The following is a 14,004-nucleotide window of genomic DNA, read 5'->3' as shown; positions in this document are numbered from 1 at the left end:
TGTGCTATGTTCAGATGTGAGATGCTATTCTAACACATCAATATCTGCCGCAACATTTCTCTAAACAACAACATTGGAAATGACTTTTTAGGTACCTGTCACTAAGTTTGACAACTTGAGTGTGAGCCCCATGGGTCCACGTGTTCTGAGCAGAGAACCAGTGCTGGTGGGTTGTCTTCTGACCTCCACATGGAGACACATGCACTCACACACACACTAACTAACTAGCTAGAATAGCTAACTAACTAACTAACTGCCTTAAAATATCTTATGAAAATTGTTAAAAGCTGACTTCCCCATGTCCACATTCACTGTTGATTTTAATAAGGGTTAAATAATAACAGGGTCTCCATTTTCCCTGTTCAGTTTCCAGACTTGTTTCCAAAGTCTTGGTATTTTTACTTGTATTTGTCAGGTGAAATAAGATTTATGTTCCTATTGTCAGTTTTCCAAACCAACAGATCACAAATACCTCCTGAGAACCAGGTCGACTTGACTTGAACAATGAGGCTTTCCAGGGCTTTCTGAAACTGGCTGACCACAAAGACGTTAAAAACTAACAATGTATTTATTGCTAAACACTAACCACCAAAGTTCGCTTTGGTTAGGCTGTGCATGTTTGCAGAGGTCACTACAGAGCTCTGTAAGATTCTCCCTGCTGTGTAGCTAGGGCTCGCTTGCTATCTCCTCGTCCAGTAAAGGTTGCTTGGGTGTTAATTAAAATTCTTGCCCTGAAATTTGTGGTCTCCATGAATGTTTGGATCACGGTCCTCCCAGCATCTCAGCCCTGTAGAGGATGTTAAATCCTGCCTCTGCTATCAAAAACCAAATCAAACCGATTGCCCAAACCACAACACAGAGCAAGGAGAACCTAGGTGCTTTGTTATTTTGGCATGGCCTCTCACTACATTGCCCAAGCTGCTCTTGAGCACCTGAATCAGGTGATTGATCCTCCTCCACTGCCTGATTGATCACCCAGCTCACAGCATATTTTAAGATAACAGTTGGAAAGAATTTACTACTTCATCTGGGACCCCTTTGCTTTTTTTGTGGCAAACTCTCATGGATGTCCTTGTCATTATAATGAAGTCTGTGAGCTGAGAATGTAGCTAAGGCAAGGTGTAAACATACAGTATACCCAGTCTTGAGTTCAATCTCCTATACTACATAAAGCCAGGGATTATAAGTTCAAAGTCATTCTCAGCTATGTACTGAGCTCAAATTTGGTCCAGGAGTCTCTGTCTCAACAAACAAACAAATAAACAATCCACAAACAAAAACATCTTCTTTTGTATATGCATTTTTTTCTCTAATGACATATGATCTATTCATACACTGGGGATGGAGCTTGAAGGTCTGTGGGGTTTTCTTCTTTGTTTTGCTTCGTGCTTGTCACTGTTAAGGTATAAGGTCAGGAAACCAGCTTCACTGTCACCTGCCACCACAGCTGGTTTATGGTGTGGGACCATGAACTAAATTTACTCAGGGCAAACACGTTGTCTCACAATGAAATGAGCGGAGATGTCATTGTTCATAGAGGGTGACTAAGTCTGAGTCAAGTGACAGCCTCCTACTCCTGCATGGTAAGAGTTGTGGGTTTTTTTTGTTTTTTTTTTTTTTCCAAACCCTCTCAACCATGCCGAGTGGGAACCTTAAAACAATACATGAACATAGAAATGTGCGTAGGCTGTGTATATGTATAGCGTTCTGTTTCTTGCTTAAGATTTTGTGAATCTGCCTTGAATGCATCTTGGAGGTGTTACCAGAAAGAGGTTCAAAACACTCAGAAGAAACAATTCTAGCAAGGTATATTTTAAAAAGGTGTCTAGGGCTGGTGAGATGGCTCAGTGGGTAAGAGCACCCGACTGCTCTTCCGAAGGTCTGAAGTTCAAATCCCAGCAACCACATGGTGGCTCACAACCATCCGTAACGAGATCTGACGCCCTCTTCTGGAGTGTCTGAAGACAGCTACAGTGTACTTACATATAATAAATAAAAAAAAAAAAAAAAAAAAGGTGTCTAGTGTATATTTGTAATCCCAGCACTCAGGAAGCTGCGGCAAAAGGATTACCTGGGCTACATAGTAAGGCTGTGTCTCATTTAAAAAAATAATAAATTAGAGGTGGGTGAGAGAGGACTTAGCTGTTAGTCAATGAAGAACTACCCACATTCTTAAACCAGGTGCTCTCCCATCTACCCAGCCTTCAATCACCCAGTACTAATGGGCTGTCATCATTAACAGCTAATGAGATAGGTTTCTACCTTGTGGCTCACCACCCACCAGAGGTAGTGGAAAAGGAAGGATGGGGGTTGAGGGGAAGTGAATCTGTTCAGAAAGGTTTTTTGGACAACGCCCTTCTGTGTTGTCTGGAAATCTGCTGAGTTCCAGTTCATTTCATGGGTTAGCAGCGGCAGCTTGATCCACTCGCAAATGCTTCTCGGGCTTAAGACCCTCACCCTAGTTGCCTGGAAGTCAGTCTTCCACTAGCAGCCTTTGGGTGAAGACGTAGCACTCTCAGCTCTGCCTGCGCCATGCTCCCACCTTGATGATAATGGACTGAACCTCTGAACCTGTGAGCCAGCCGCAATTAAATGCTGTTTTTTATAAGACTTTCCTTGGTCATGATGTCTGTTCACAGCAGTAAAACCCTACCTAAGACTCTTTGTTATGTATACTGCATACTCTGGAGGTACACCTGCTCACACCAGGACAAGCTCAAGCTATTCCTCCTACATCCCTTTCTCATAGACAGCTTCTGGGAACTGTTGCTCAGGTTTCAATGTAGCCTGGAATCTCATTAGCTTAGTATTTGCCATTCTGTCATTTTCCCCCTGGAAACTGCCTTGGCACAAATTTTGCTGTATTTACCTGTGAGTAACCAAAACAGATTCTTGTCTACTTGTCTTGTTCTCATCCTCCCTTGATGGCTTTAGCACTTTACAAAGTCTCTTTACAGGCCAGTCTAAATCATGCACTTCTACTACAGCCTCTTCTGCCTCAGAAAGATCGCCTCTCATTATGGGGCTCCAAAGACCAACGCTCAAGCACAGAGGTCCCTGCTGAATTAATCCCTTCCCTAACTCTTCTGTGAACAGGATTCCACCTGGCCCAGTAAGCTGAACATCAAATGCTACCTCTCCTAAGGCCTTTCCTTCCATTGTCTTCCAGTCCCTGATATTTATGGGACCTCAGCCAGCGATATCAAAGTGTCTGAATCAGTACATAAAGAGACTGGTTTCGCTCACATTCTCTTCATTGGGTTGGATGCCTTTGCCTCGAGGAAGGGTGTGAGGTTACATTGTGCCCTTCTTCTGTTTTCTCAGCCCTGTCTGGACCTGCTCACCCTATGCCTCCAGCCTCAGGAGCCAAGTGGTGAGAGGCTCTTTCATTTCTTGTTTAAAACCTTTCACAGTTTAATAGCACAGGGGCAGAACAATCCTTACATTATCATAGTTCTGTACTAGGCCAAAATTAATGACCCAATCTGGGTGCTGAATCACAGATTTTTTTTCCCTCCCTTTCTCTGTAGCAAAGGTTGGACCTGAGGGTTCTCTTCCATAATTTTTAGCACGTTCTCTTCCTCCTTACTGTCTCATTCTTCCCTTGGGGTCCAAGTCTCTGCACCCCACAAGTGGCTTTTGTATAAATCTAACTTGAAATCTCCTTCTCTTGCCCTCTGCCCACTGTAGGGATTGGCAAGCCAACACATCCATCTTGTCCTTCTCCTTTTCAGCTTTTCTTGCTAAATTGGAGGTCAGTGGGGGAAGTGTAGCATGTAATTACTAAAAAACAATCCATGCTAGCTCAAGCTACTCGCCAGCAATCCCCAAGTGGCAGTCCGCCCAATTTCCTGTGATTCACTTGCCACCGAACCACTCACATTCCCAGTCATCAATGCCCTATGGCTAGTCTGCCAGGACTGGCTATAAACACGAGCTCTGTATAAAGAAGACTCCAGAAGCTTATAATTTATCAGTCAGATTTATAACAGTATATTCTCAACCCCCAAAATACCCACACAAAGAACTCAAAACTCAACTGATATAAACGCAAGCTGCACACCTCGATGGGTCAAATGCACCCTACATTAACCTACATGCACCCTACATCTATTGTCCTTCTATCACATCCACAGCTACCTGTGACTCTTTCAAGCCATGTAGGTCAGGTTCATCTTCCTCTCCTATAGGTTCTATCTTGTCTCCTCCTCTCCATGTCCCTCTCTGTCTCTGTTTCTCTCTACCCCTCTCAGCCCGCCTCTTTTTCAACTGCTCAATCACAGGCTCTATCTTTCATCTGCCTACAAACAGTAATCTACAGGGAAGTGTCTTAAACAGGCTTTCTATTCCTGCACAAAACATCATGACCAAGAAGCAAGTTGGGAGGAAAGGATTTATTCAGCTTATGCTTCCACATTGCTGCACCAAAGGAAGTTAGGACGGGAACTCACACAAGGCAGGAATCTGGAGGTAAGAGTGGATGCAGAAGCCACAGAGAAATGCTGCTTACTGACTTGCTTCCCCTGGCTTGCTCTGCTTACTTTCTTATAGAACCCAATATCTACTAGCCCAAGGATGGCACCACCACCAATGGGCACCCCCCCCCCATCACTAATTGAGAAAAAAAATGCCTTACAACTGGATCTCATAGAGGCATTTCCTCAAGGGAGGCTCCTTTCTCTGTGATAACTCCAGCTTGTGTCAAGCTGACACACAAAACCAGCCAGTACAGGAAGATTATATATTTATTGGAAAGATGAATGAAGCTAGAGTATTTCTCAAGAGCCTTCCATTATTTTTCCATTATTCATTTCAGTATTTTAAAATAGCATTTGTAGTGGCTATTCCTGGTTGTCAACTTGACAATATTTGGAATGAACTACAATCCGGAATTGGAAGGCTCACCAGTGACCCTTATCTGGAGGCTTGGAGATCCTTATCTGGATCTTGGTTTGAAGATCTTGAGCCATAGTGGCTATGGATTCCAGAAGATTGAATCTCCGAGTTAAGGAACACACCTTTAATCTGGGCTACGCCTTTCATCTGGGATTAAAGGTGTGGTGGAACACACCTTTAATCTGGGCTACACCTTCTGCTGGAGACAATATAAGGACATTGGAAGAAGGGAGTCTAGCTCTTGCTCTTGCTCCTGCTCCTTCGCCTGCTTGCTGCGTGAGACTGAGTAACTGCTAGATCCTTGGACTTCCATTCACAGCTGTGACTGAACGATTGTTGGGAATTGAGCTGCCGACTGTAAGTCATCAATAAATTCCTTTATTATCTAGAGACTATCCATAAGTTCTGTGACTCTAGAGAACCCTGACTAATACAGAAGTTGGTACCAGGAGTGGTTCTAGAGTAACAGAAGTACAAGGATGAATCTTTTAAAATTCTGGAATTGGCTTGTTGATCCACCAGCACTTTCAACTATTGAAACCTCTACAGATTCTCTCCCTCCTGGGAGCTCAGAGAATTTTGAAGACCCATGGTTGAAACTATATTCCGAACTTAAAGAAGCTAATGCCCTTGATTTTCTTAATGAATTAGGTGATTCAGTGCACAAAGCTTTCTACAAGATGGGGAAAAAATCGAAAAATGATTTTACTGGCTGGCTGCTCTTAGTATCTGTGGAAAAAATGATGAATGAAAGGAAGGAGTTGTGTGATAAAATCGAAAGGCTCCAGACACAAGTAAACAATCTAAAAGTTGCTAAGTGTGTCCTTGAGGAGAATCTTCTCTCTTGTAGCAATAGAGCTCAAGTTGCAGAAAATCAAACGGAAACTCTCATTGTAAGATTGGCTGAACTACAGCGAAAATTCAAGTCTCAGCCTCAGAGTGTGTCGACAGTTAAAGTAAGGGCTCTAATTGGCAAAGAATGGGATCCTACAACATGGGATGGGGATGTGTGGGAAGACCATGTTGAAGCTGAGAATTTTGAATCCTCAGATTCTCAAGGGTTTGCCCCACCTGAGGAAGTAGTACCCTCAGCCCCACCTCTTGAAATAATGCCTTCCCCACATGAGGAAATTAATTTTGCAGAGTCTGCTCACGGCCCACCAATAGTTTCTTCTAGACCTGTAACCAGACTCAAAGCAAAACAGGCTCCTAGAGGGGAGGTAGAAAGTGTAGTCCATGAGGAAATTCGCTACACTACTAAGGAGCTTAATGAGTTTGCTAATTCATTCAAGCAGAAACCTGGTGAATATGTGTGGGAATGGATTTTAAGGGTGTGGGATAAGGGTGGAAGGAACATAAAACTAGAGCAGGCTGAGTTTATTGACATGGGTCCTCTGAGTAGAGATTCTAGGTTTAATACGGAAGCTCGCATAGTTAAAAAAGGTGTCAAAAGTTTGTTTGAATGGTTGGCTGAGGTGTTTATCAAAAGATGGCCTACTGGAAATGACTTGGAGATGCCTGATATTCCATGGCTTAGTGTTGATGAAGGGTTTTGTTCTTTCCCTTTTCCTTGTGCCAGATCTTAGCATTGGAGATGCTTCTGCTCAATTAGATGAATTAAATTCACTGGGTTTAGTTGGATTCCGAGGTAACAAGGGCCAGGTGGCAGCATTGAATCGCCCGAGACAAGGTGATTCTAGTTATTATAATGGACAGCGTAGACAAAAGAATGTTTATAATAACATACCCAGTAATGGTCAGCACAGGAGAGGTGAAATTTATAATGGCATGACTCGGTTGGACCTTTGGTACTGGCTAACCAATCATGGTGTTTCCAGGAATGAAATACATAGGAAGCCTACTGCATATTTGTTTGATCTGTATAAGCAGAAAAATTCTCAAACAAATGAAAGAAAGGCTACATTAGATCGTGGTAAACAGCCAAATGAAAGAAAGGCTACATTAGATCGTGGTAAACAGCAATCTCGGCCAGTGAATCAATTTCCAGACTTGAGACAGTTTGCAGATCCAGAACCCCTTGAATGAAGGGGTGGCCAGGTTCCGCTGAGGAAGGATCTTGATAAGACACTCAAAGGTTTTGCTGTTACCCTTTCTCCAGTTCTTCCCCAGAGGGACCTACGGCCTTTTACAAGGGTAACTGTACACTGGGGAAAAGGAAATAATCAGACTTTTCGGGGTCTGCTGGATACTGGTTCTGAGTTGACACTGATCCCAGGGGATCCCAAGAAACATTGTGGCCCTCCAGTTAAAGTAGGGGCTTATGGAGGGCAGGTGATTAATGGAGTTTTGACTGATGTCCGACTCACAGTAGGTCCAGTAGGTCCCCGGACACATCCTGTGGTGATTTCCCCAGTTCCAGAATGTATAATTGGGATAGATATACTCAGAAATTGGCAGAATTCTCATATTGGTTCCCTGAACTGTAGAGTGAGGGCTATTATGGTTGGAAAGGCCAAATGGAAGCCTTTAGAGTTGCCTTTGCCAAAGAAAATAGTGAATCAAAAACAGTATCGTATTCCTGGAGGCATTGCAGAAATTACTGCCACTATCAAGGACTTGAAAGACGCAGGGGTGGTGGTTCCCACCACATCTCCGTTTAACTCTCCTATCTGGCCAGTGCAGAAAACAGATGGATCATGGAGAATGACAGTTGATTATCGAAAACTAAATCAGGTGGTAACTCCAATTGCAGCTGCTGTACCAGATGTAGTTTCGTTACTTGAGCAAATTAACACATCTCCTGGCACCTGGTATGCGGCTATTGATCTGGCAAATGCCTTCTTCTCAGTACCTGTCCATAAGGACCACCAGAAGCAATTTGCTTTCAGTTGGCAAGGCCAACAGTATACCTTCACAGTTTTGCCTCAAGGATATATTAACTCTCCTGCCCTGTGTCATAATTTAGTTAGAAGGGATCTTGATCGTTTGGATCTTCCACAAAATATCACATTGGTGCACTATATTGATGACATTATGCTGATTGGATCAAGTGAGCAGGAAGTAGCAACCACTTTGGACTCATTGGTAACACATATGCGTATCAGAGGATGGGAAATAAATCCAACCAAAATTCAAGGACCATCTACCTCAGTGAAATTCTTAGGAGTCCAGTGGTGTGGGGCATGCAGAGATATTCCTTCTAAGGTGAAAGATAAGTTATTGCACCTGGCCCCTCCTACAACCAAGAAAGAAGCACAACGTTTAGTGGGTCTATTTGGATTCTGGAGACAACACATCCCTCACTTGGGTGTGTTACTTAGGCCTATTTACCAAGTGACTCGGAAAGCTGCTAGCTTTGTGTGGGGCCTGGAACAGGAGAAGGCCCTTCAACAGGTCCAGGCTGCTGTGCAGGCTGCTCTACCACTTGGACCATATGACCCAGCAGATCCGATGGTACTTGAGGTGTCTGTGGCTGATAGAGATGCTGTTTGGAGCCTCTGGCAGGCCCCTGTAGGTGAATCACAGAAAAGGCCTTTGGGATTTTGGAGCAAAGCTCTACCATCATCTGCAGACAACTATTCTCCCTTTGAAAAACAGCTCTTGGCCTGCTATTGGGCCTTAGTGGAAACTGAACGTCTGACAATAGGACACCAAGTCACTATGCGACCTGAACTACCCATCATGAGCTGGGTACTATCAGACCCTGCAAGTCATAAAGTGGGACGTGCACAGCAGCAGTCTATTATCAAATGGAAGTGGTATATACGTGATCGGGCCAGAGCAGGTCCTGAAGGCACAAGCAAGTTACATGAAGAAGTTGCTCAAATGCCTATGGTTTCTATTCCTGTTACAATGCCATCTGCTGCCAAGCATGCACCTATAGCCTCATGGGGTGTTCCCTATGATCAACTGACCGAAGAGGAGAAGACTAGAGCCTGGTTTACTGATGGCTCTGCACGTTATGCAGGCACCACCCAGAAGTGGACAGCTGCAGCATTACAACCCCTTTCTGGGACAACCTTGAAAGACACAGGTGAAGGGAAATCTTCACAGTGGGCAGAACTTCGGGCAGTACACATGGTATTACAGTTTGTTTGCAAGAAGAAATGGCCAGATGTACGATTATACACTGACTCATGGGCTGTAGCCAATGGATTGGCTGGATGGTCAGGGACTTGGAAAGATCACAATTGGAAAATTGGTGAGAAAGACATCTGGGGAAGAAGTATGTGGATAGATCTCTCCAAATGGGCAAAGGATGTGAAGATATTTGTGTCCCATGTAAATGCTCACCAAAAGGTGACTTCAGCTGAGGAGGAGTTCAATAATCAAGTGGATAAGATGACCCGTTCTGTGGACAATCAGCCTCTCTCCCCAGCCATCCCTGTCATTGCTCAATGGGCACATGAACAAAGTGGCCATGGTGGTCGAGATGGAGGTTATGCTTGGGCTCAGCAACATGGGCTTCCACTCACCAAGGCTGACCTGGCTACAGCTGCTGCTGATTGCCAGATCTGCCAACAGCAGAAACCAACACTGAGCCCCAGATATGGCACCATTCCTCGAGGTGACCAGCCAGCAACCTGGTGGCAGGTTGACTACATTGGACCACTTCCTTCGTGGAAAGGACAGCATTTTGTTCTTACTGGAGTAGATACTTATTCTGGTTATGGATTTGCCTTTCCTGCACGTAATGCCTCTGCTAAAACCACCATTCACGGACTGACAGAATGCCTCATCTATCGTCATGGTATTCCACACAGTATTGCTTCTGACCAAGGAACTCATTTCACAGCCAGAGAAGTACGACAGTGGGCTCACGATCATGGAATTCACTGGTCTTACCACATTCCCCATCATCCTGAAGCAGCTGGGCTGATAGAAAGATGGAATGGCCTTTTGAAGACGCAGTTACAGCGCCAATTAGGTGGTAACAGCTTGGAAGGCTGGGGCAGAGTTCTTCAGAAGGCAGTATATGCTTTGAATCAGCGCTCGATATATGGTACAGTTTCACCCATAGCCAGGATTCATGGGTCCAGGAATCAAGGGGTGGAAAACGGAATAGTTCCACTTACTATCACTCCTAGTGACCCTCTAGGAAAATTTTTGCTTCCTGTCCCCATAACTCTAGGTTCTGCTGGCTTAGAAGTTTTGGCTCCAGAGAGGGGAGTGCTCCTACCAGGAGCTACAACAAACATTTCATTGAACTGGAAGCTCAGACTTCCCCCTGGTCATTTTGGGCTTCTAATGCCCTTAAACCAACAGGCTAAAAAAGGAATAACAGTGTTAGGAGGGGTGATAGATCCAGATTACCATGGGGAAATTGGATTACCTCTTCACAATGGTGGTAAGCAAGATTATGTCTGGAGTGCAGGAGATCCCTTAGGGCGTCTCTTAGTACTACCATGTCCTGTGATTAAAGTCAATGGGAAACTACAACAGCCTAATCCAAGCAGGATGACAAAGGACGCAGACCCATCAGGAATGAAGGTATGGGTCAATCCTCCAGGAAAAGAGCCAAGACCTGCTGAGGTGCTGGCTGAAGGTGAAGGAAATACAGAATGGGTAGTAGAGGAAGGTAGTTATAAATACCAATTAAGGCCACGTAACCAGTTGCAGAAACGAGGATTATAAAGTAATATGAATGCCCATTGTAAATTTACTAATGCGTTTGCGATTGTACGAGGGATAGTTATATCATGTTAGGCGTATTTACAACCTTGTTATTGTTTCATGTGAACATGAGATATTATTTGTGTCAAGTTGACAAGGGGTGGATTGTAGTGGCTATTCCTGGTTGTCAACTTGACAATATTTGGAATGAACTACAATCCGGAATTGGAAGGCTCACCAGTGACCCTTATCTGGAGGCTTGGAGATCCTTATCTGGATCTTGGTTTGAAGATCTTGAGCCATAGTGGCTATGGATTCCAGAAGATTGAATCTCCGAGTTAAGGAACACACCTTTAATCTGGGCTACGCCTTTCATCTGGGATTAAAGGTGTGGTGGAACACACCTTTAATCTGGGCTACACCTTCTGCTGGAGACAATATAAGGACATTGGAAGAAGGGAGTCTAGCTCTTGCTCTTGCTCCTGCTCCTTCGCCTGCTTGCTGCGTGAGACTGAGTAACTGCTAGATCCTTGGACTTCCATTCACAGCTGTGACTGAACGATTGTTGGGAATTGAGCTGCCGACTGTAAGTCATCAATAAATTCCTTTATTATCTAGAGACTATCCATAAGTTCTGTGACTCTAGAGAACCCTGACTAATACAGCATTAAAACAGCAATATAGGACCCTGGCAGAGTCAGCGGTTAAGACCACATACTGCCCTTGCAGAGAGTCTGAGTTTTGTTCCTAGCAACCATATTGGCTGCTGACAATTTCTTTAACTCCAGGTCCAGGTGATCAGATGGCTCCTTCAGGCCACTGTGGGCATGGACCCATGTTCACATACTTCCGCTGTCTCACATATATACACATAATAAAATATAATGAAAAATAAAAATTTCAAGACAAAAAAGCAACAGGTGTTCGTTTTATACATTTCATGAAAGAATAGAGAAATATGAAGAATAAAATAAATGACCTTGAGCCCTTCTTCTTAAAGATGGCAGACAACCATAGTTGTTACCAGGCTTAGGTCGTTGAACTTGCCACCTCAATTTTCTATGTTCTAGAGAAGTTAGGAAACACAAGCTGGCAGAGGAAAATGGATGGACCAGGCCTACATGAGAAAGGCATATGGTGTGATTTTCTTTTGGCTTTCACATGACAATGTCACAATCTTATAGAAAATACTGAACAAACTAGAGGAAATATGCACTTGTCAGTTAAATTGTGAGAGAAAGGTCCCAAACCTCTTTTGGCCACCAGACTTTAACCGTTCCCCTCCCCAACACAGGATTCCTGGAGAAATTTCAATTCTTTGGGTCCCTTGTTTTAGAGTTTCTATTTTATAGTTATGTAGTAATTAAAAAGCAATTAAATTGGCAGAAGATATCCTTACACGTAATGAAATCAAATAACACAGTATTACAGATTTCTTTAAAAAATTCCATTTTGGGTCTGCTGAGATGACTCAGTGGGTAAAGGTACTTGTCACCAATCCTGGCACCCGAATTTGATCCCTGAGACCTACATTGTAGAAGGAAAGACTTGATTTCTGAAAGTCTCCTGACCTCCAAATACACACACACACACACTCACAATTTAAAGTTTCATTCTCAAAAGCTGGGTGTGATAGCAAATGCCTGAAACCCCAAAGTTAGGAGGCAGATGCAGAAGTATGGGAAATCCAAGGCTAGTTTTAGCTACATAACAAGCTCAAGGCCGGCCTGGAGTATATGAGACCCTGTCTCAAGAAGATAGGTAGGGAGGTACCCAGAAGTCCCACTTCTTTCCTTCAGCCTAACAATTAGCCCCTGGCATCTTTATTGATTGATCACAAACCAATTGGGGAACAGGACCTTAGCATCAGAACCACCCTCTATAGATAGATAGATGATAGATAGATAGATAGATAGATAGATAGATAGATAGATATGACCAGTGAGAAATTGCTAGGTCTTAATTCATTCCAGCAACCCTATATAAAAGACTATGGCTTCTTCTTGCATAGGGCATAGAGGCAGACATATGTCTCTTCATCAGCGCTATCCTACAGTTGATCATCTTGGAGAGAGAACCCTTTGGAAGCTTTTGCTTGTGAATTCTTTCTTACCTCAGCTTCTTACCACATTGAGACAAAACAGCTTCAAATTGATTAAAGACCTTAACATAAGACCTGAAACTCTAGACATAGGCGAGGGATTTCTCTCAGGCAAGGTAACACTTCATTTGCTCAGGAAATAAGGCCAGCAATTGCCAGATGAGACCTGTGAAATTAAGATGCTTCTATACAAAAAAGGAAACCTTTCTATACAGAAAATGAAGGAATGGCTTATAGAACAAGAGAAAGTCATTGAAAGCTGCATATATGCCAGGGGATTAATATCTAGAATACACCAAAAAACAAACAAACAAACAAACTCAAGGAACTAAACAACAAGAAAGCAAACAACTCAACCAAGTGAACTAGTGAACAGGCAGTTTTCAATCACAGAGGAGTGCTAAGGAAAATGTGCCTCAGCCACTCAATGCATTTCTATTTAATAAACAATTATGTGATGTCATTTGTCTGAAAGTGGATGCAATTGAAAACAATCTTATTAAAGATTAAAGCCATTTGCAGAAAGACAAATTGCACATCTAGTGTTTTCTGGACTTTGACTTTGTGTAGACATGTGAAATATGACTTGAGAGTTGAAGGAACACTTCCCGAGGGGACAAGGGAACCGACTGGAGAGGGAGGAACAAGAAAAAGATGAGTAGGAGGGTCTTGTGGTGAACTATGCTCAACATACAGCATATACAAAAATATAACAAAAAAAAAAAAGGAGCGGAGGAATGGCTCAGTGGTTAGGAACAACTGCTCCAGGTCCAGCAAAGAGGTCTTTCCTCAAAGAAATGTAGCTAAAAGGGAGAGGAAGGTGAGCAGGGCTGTAGCAAATGGGGCCGTAGCAAGCAACCATCTGTAATGAGATCTGACTTCCTCTTCTGCAGTGTCTGAAGACAGCTACAGTGTATTTACATATAATAAATAAATCTTAAAAAGAAAAGGTGGGGGGGTAGATCCCTTCTTTGGCATCCATGTGCACACACACTATGCTCACACACATAGACACATAATTGCAACAACAATGAAAGTTTGAATGGAGATGTTCTATATGGCTAGATAAAGCTATTCCCGGAAGCCATAAGATTATTTAAATGAAAATCCAGGGCTCCTGTGAGTTGCTGGCCGAAAAGACTCCTGAGCTTCTCAAATACATACCACTGCTGTCTCTTTCAGTTGTCACCAGAGCTAGATTATAAAGCACTATTGCTGAAGACTCCACATACTCTAGTTGTAGGACATAGAGAAATAAAGTAGAATACGCTGGCTTGCTTTCATAATGCCAGAGGGGTAACACAGGCAACTGGAAGAAAATTATCATCAACAGTATTACTCAACGGTGGCCCCTATTTGTTACATTGTTCATCTATTGGACAATATATACCCACTGGTACAATGGTAACCCAAGTATTATTGGAATTAGCAAC

The sequence above is a fragment of the Mus musculus genome, chromosome 4 (assembly GCF_000001635.26).
Source record: "Mus musculus strain C57BL/6J chromosome 4, GRCm38.p6 C57BL/6J".
Classification (NCBI taxonomy): Eukaryota; Metazoa; Chordata; class Mammalia; order Rodentia; family Muridae; genus Mus; species Mus musculus.
Note: the sequence above shows the minus strand (reverse complement) of the source record.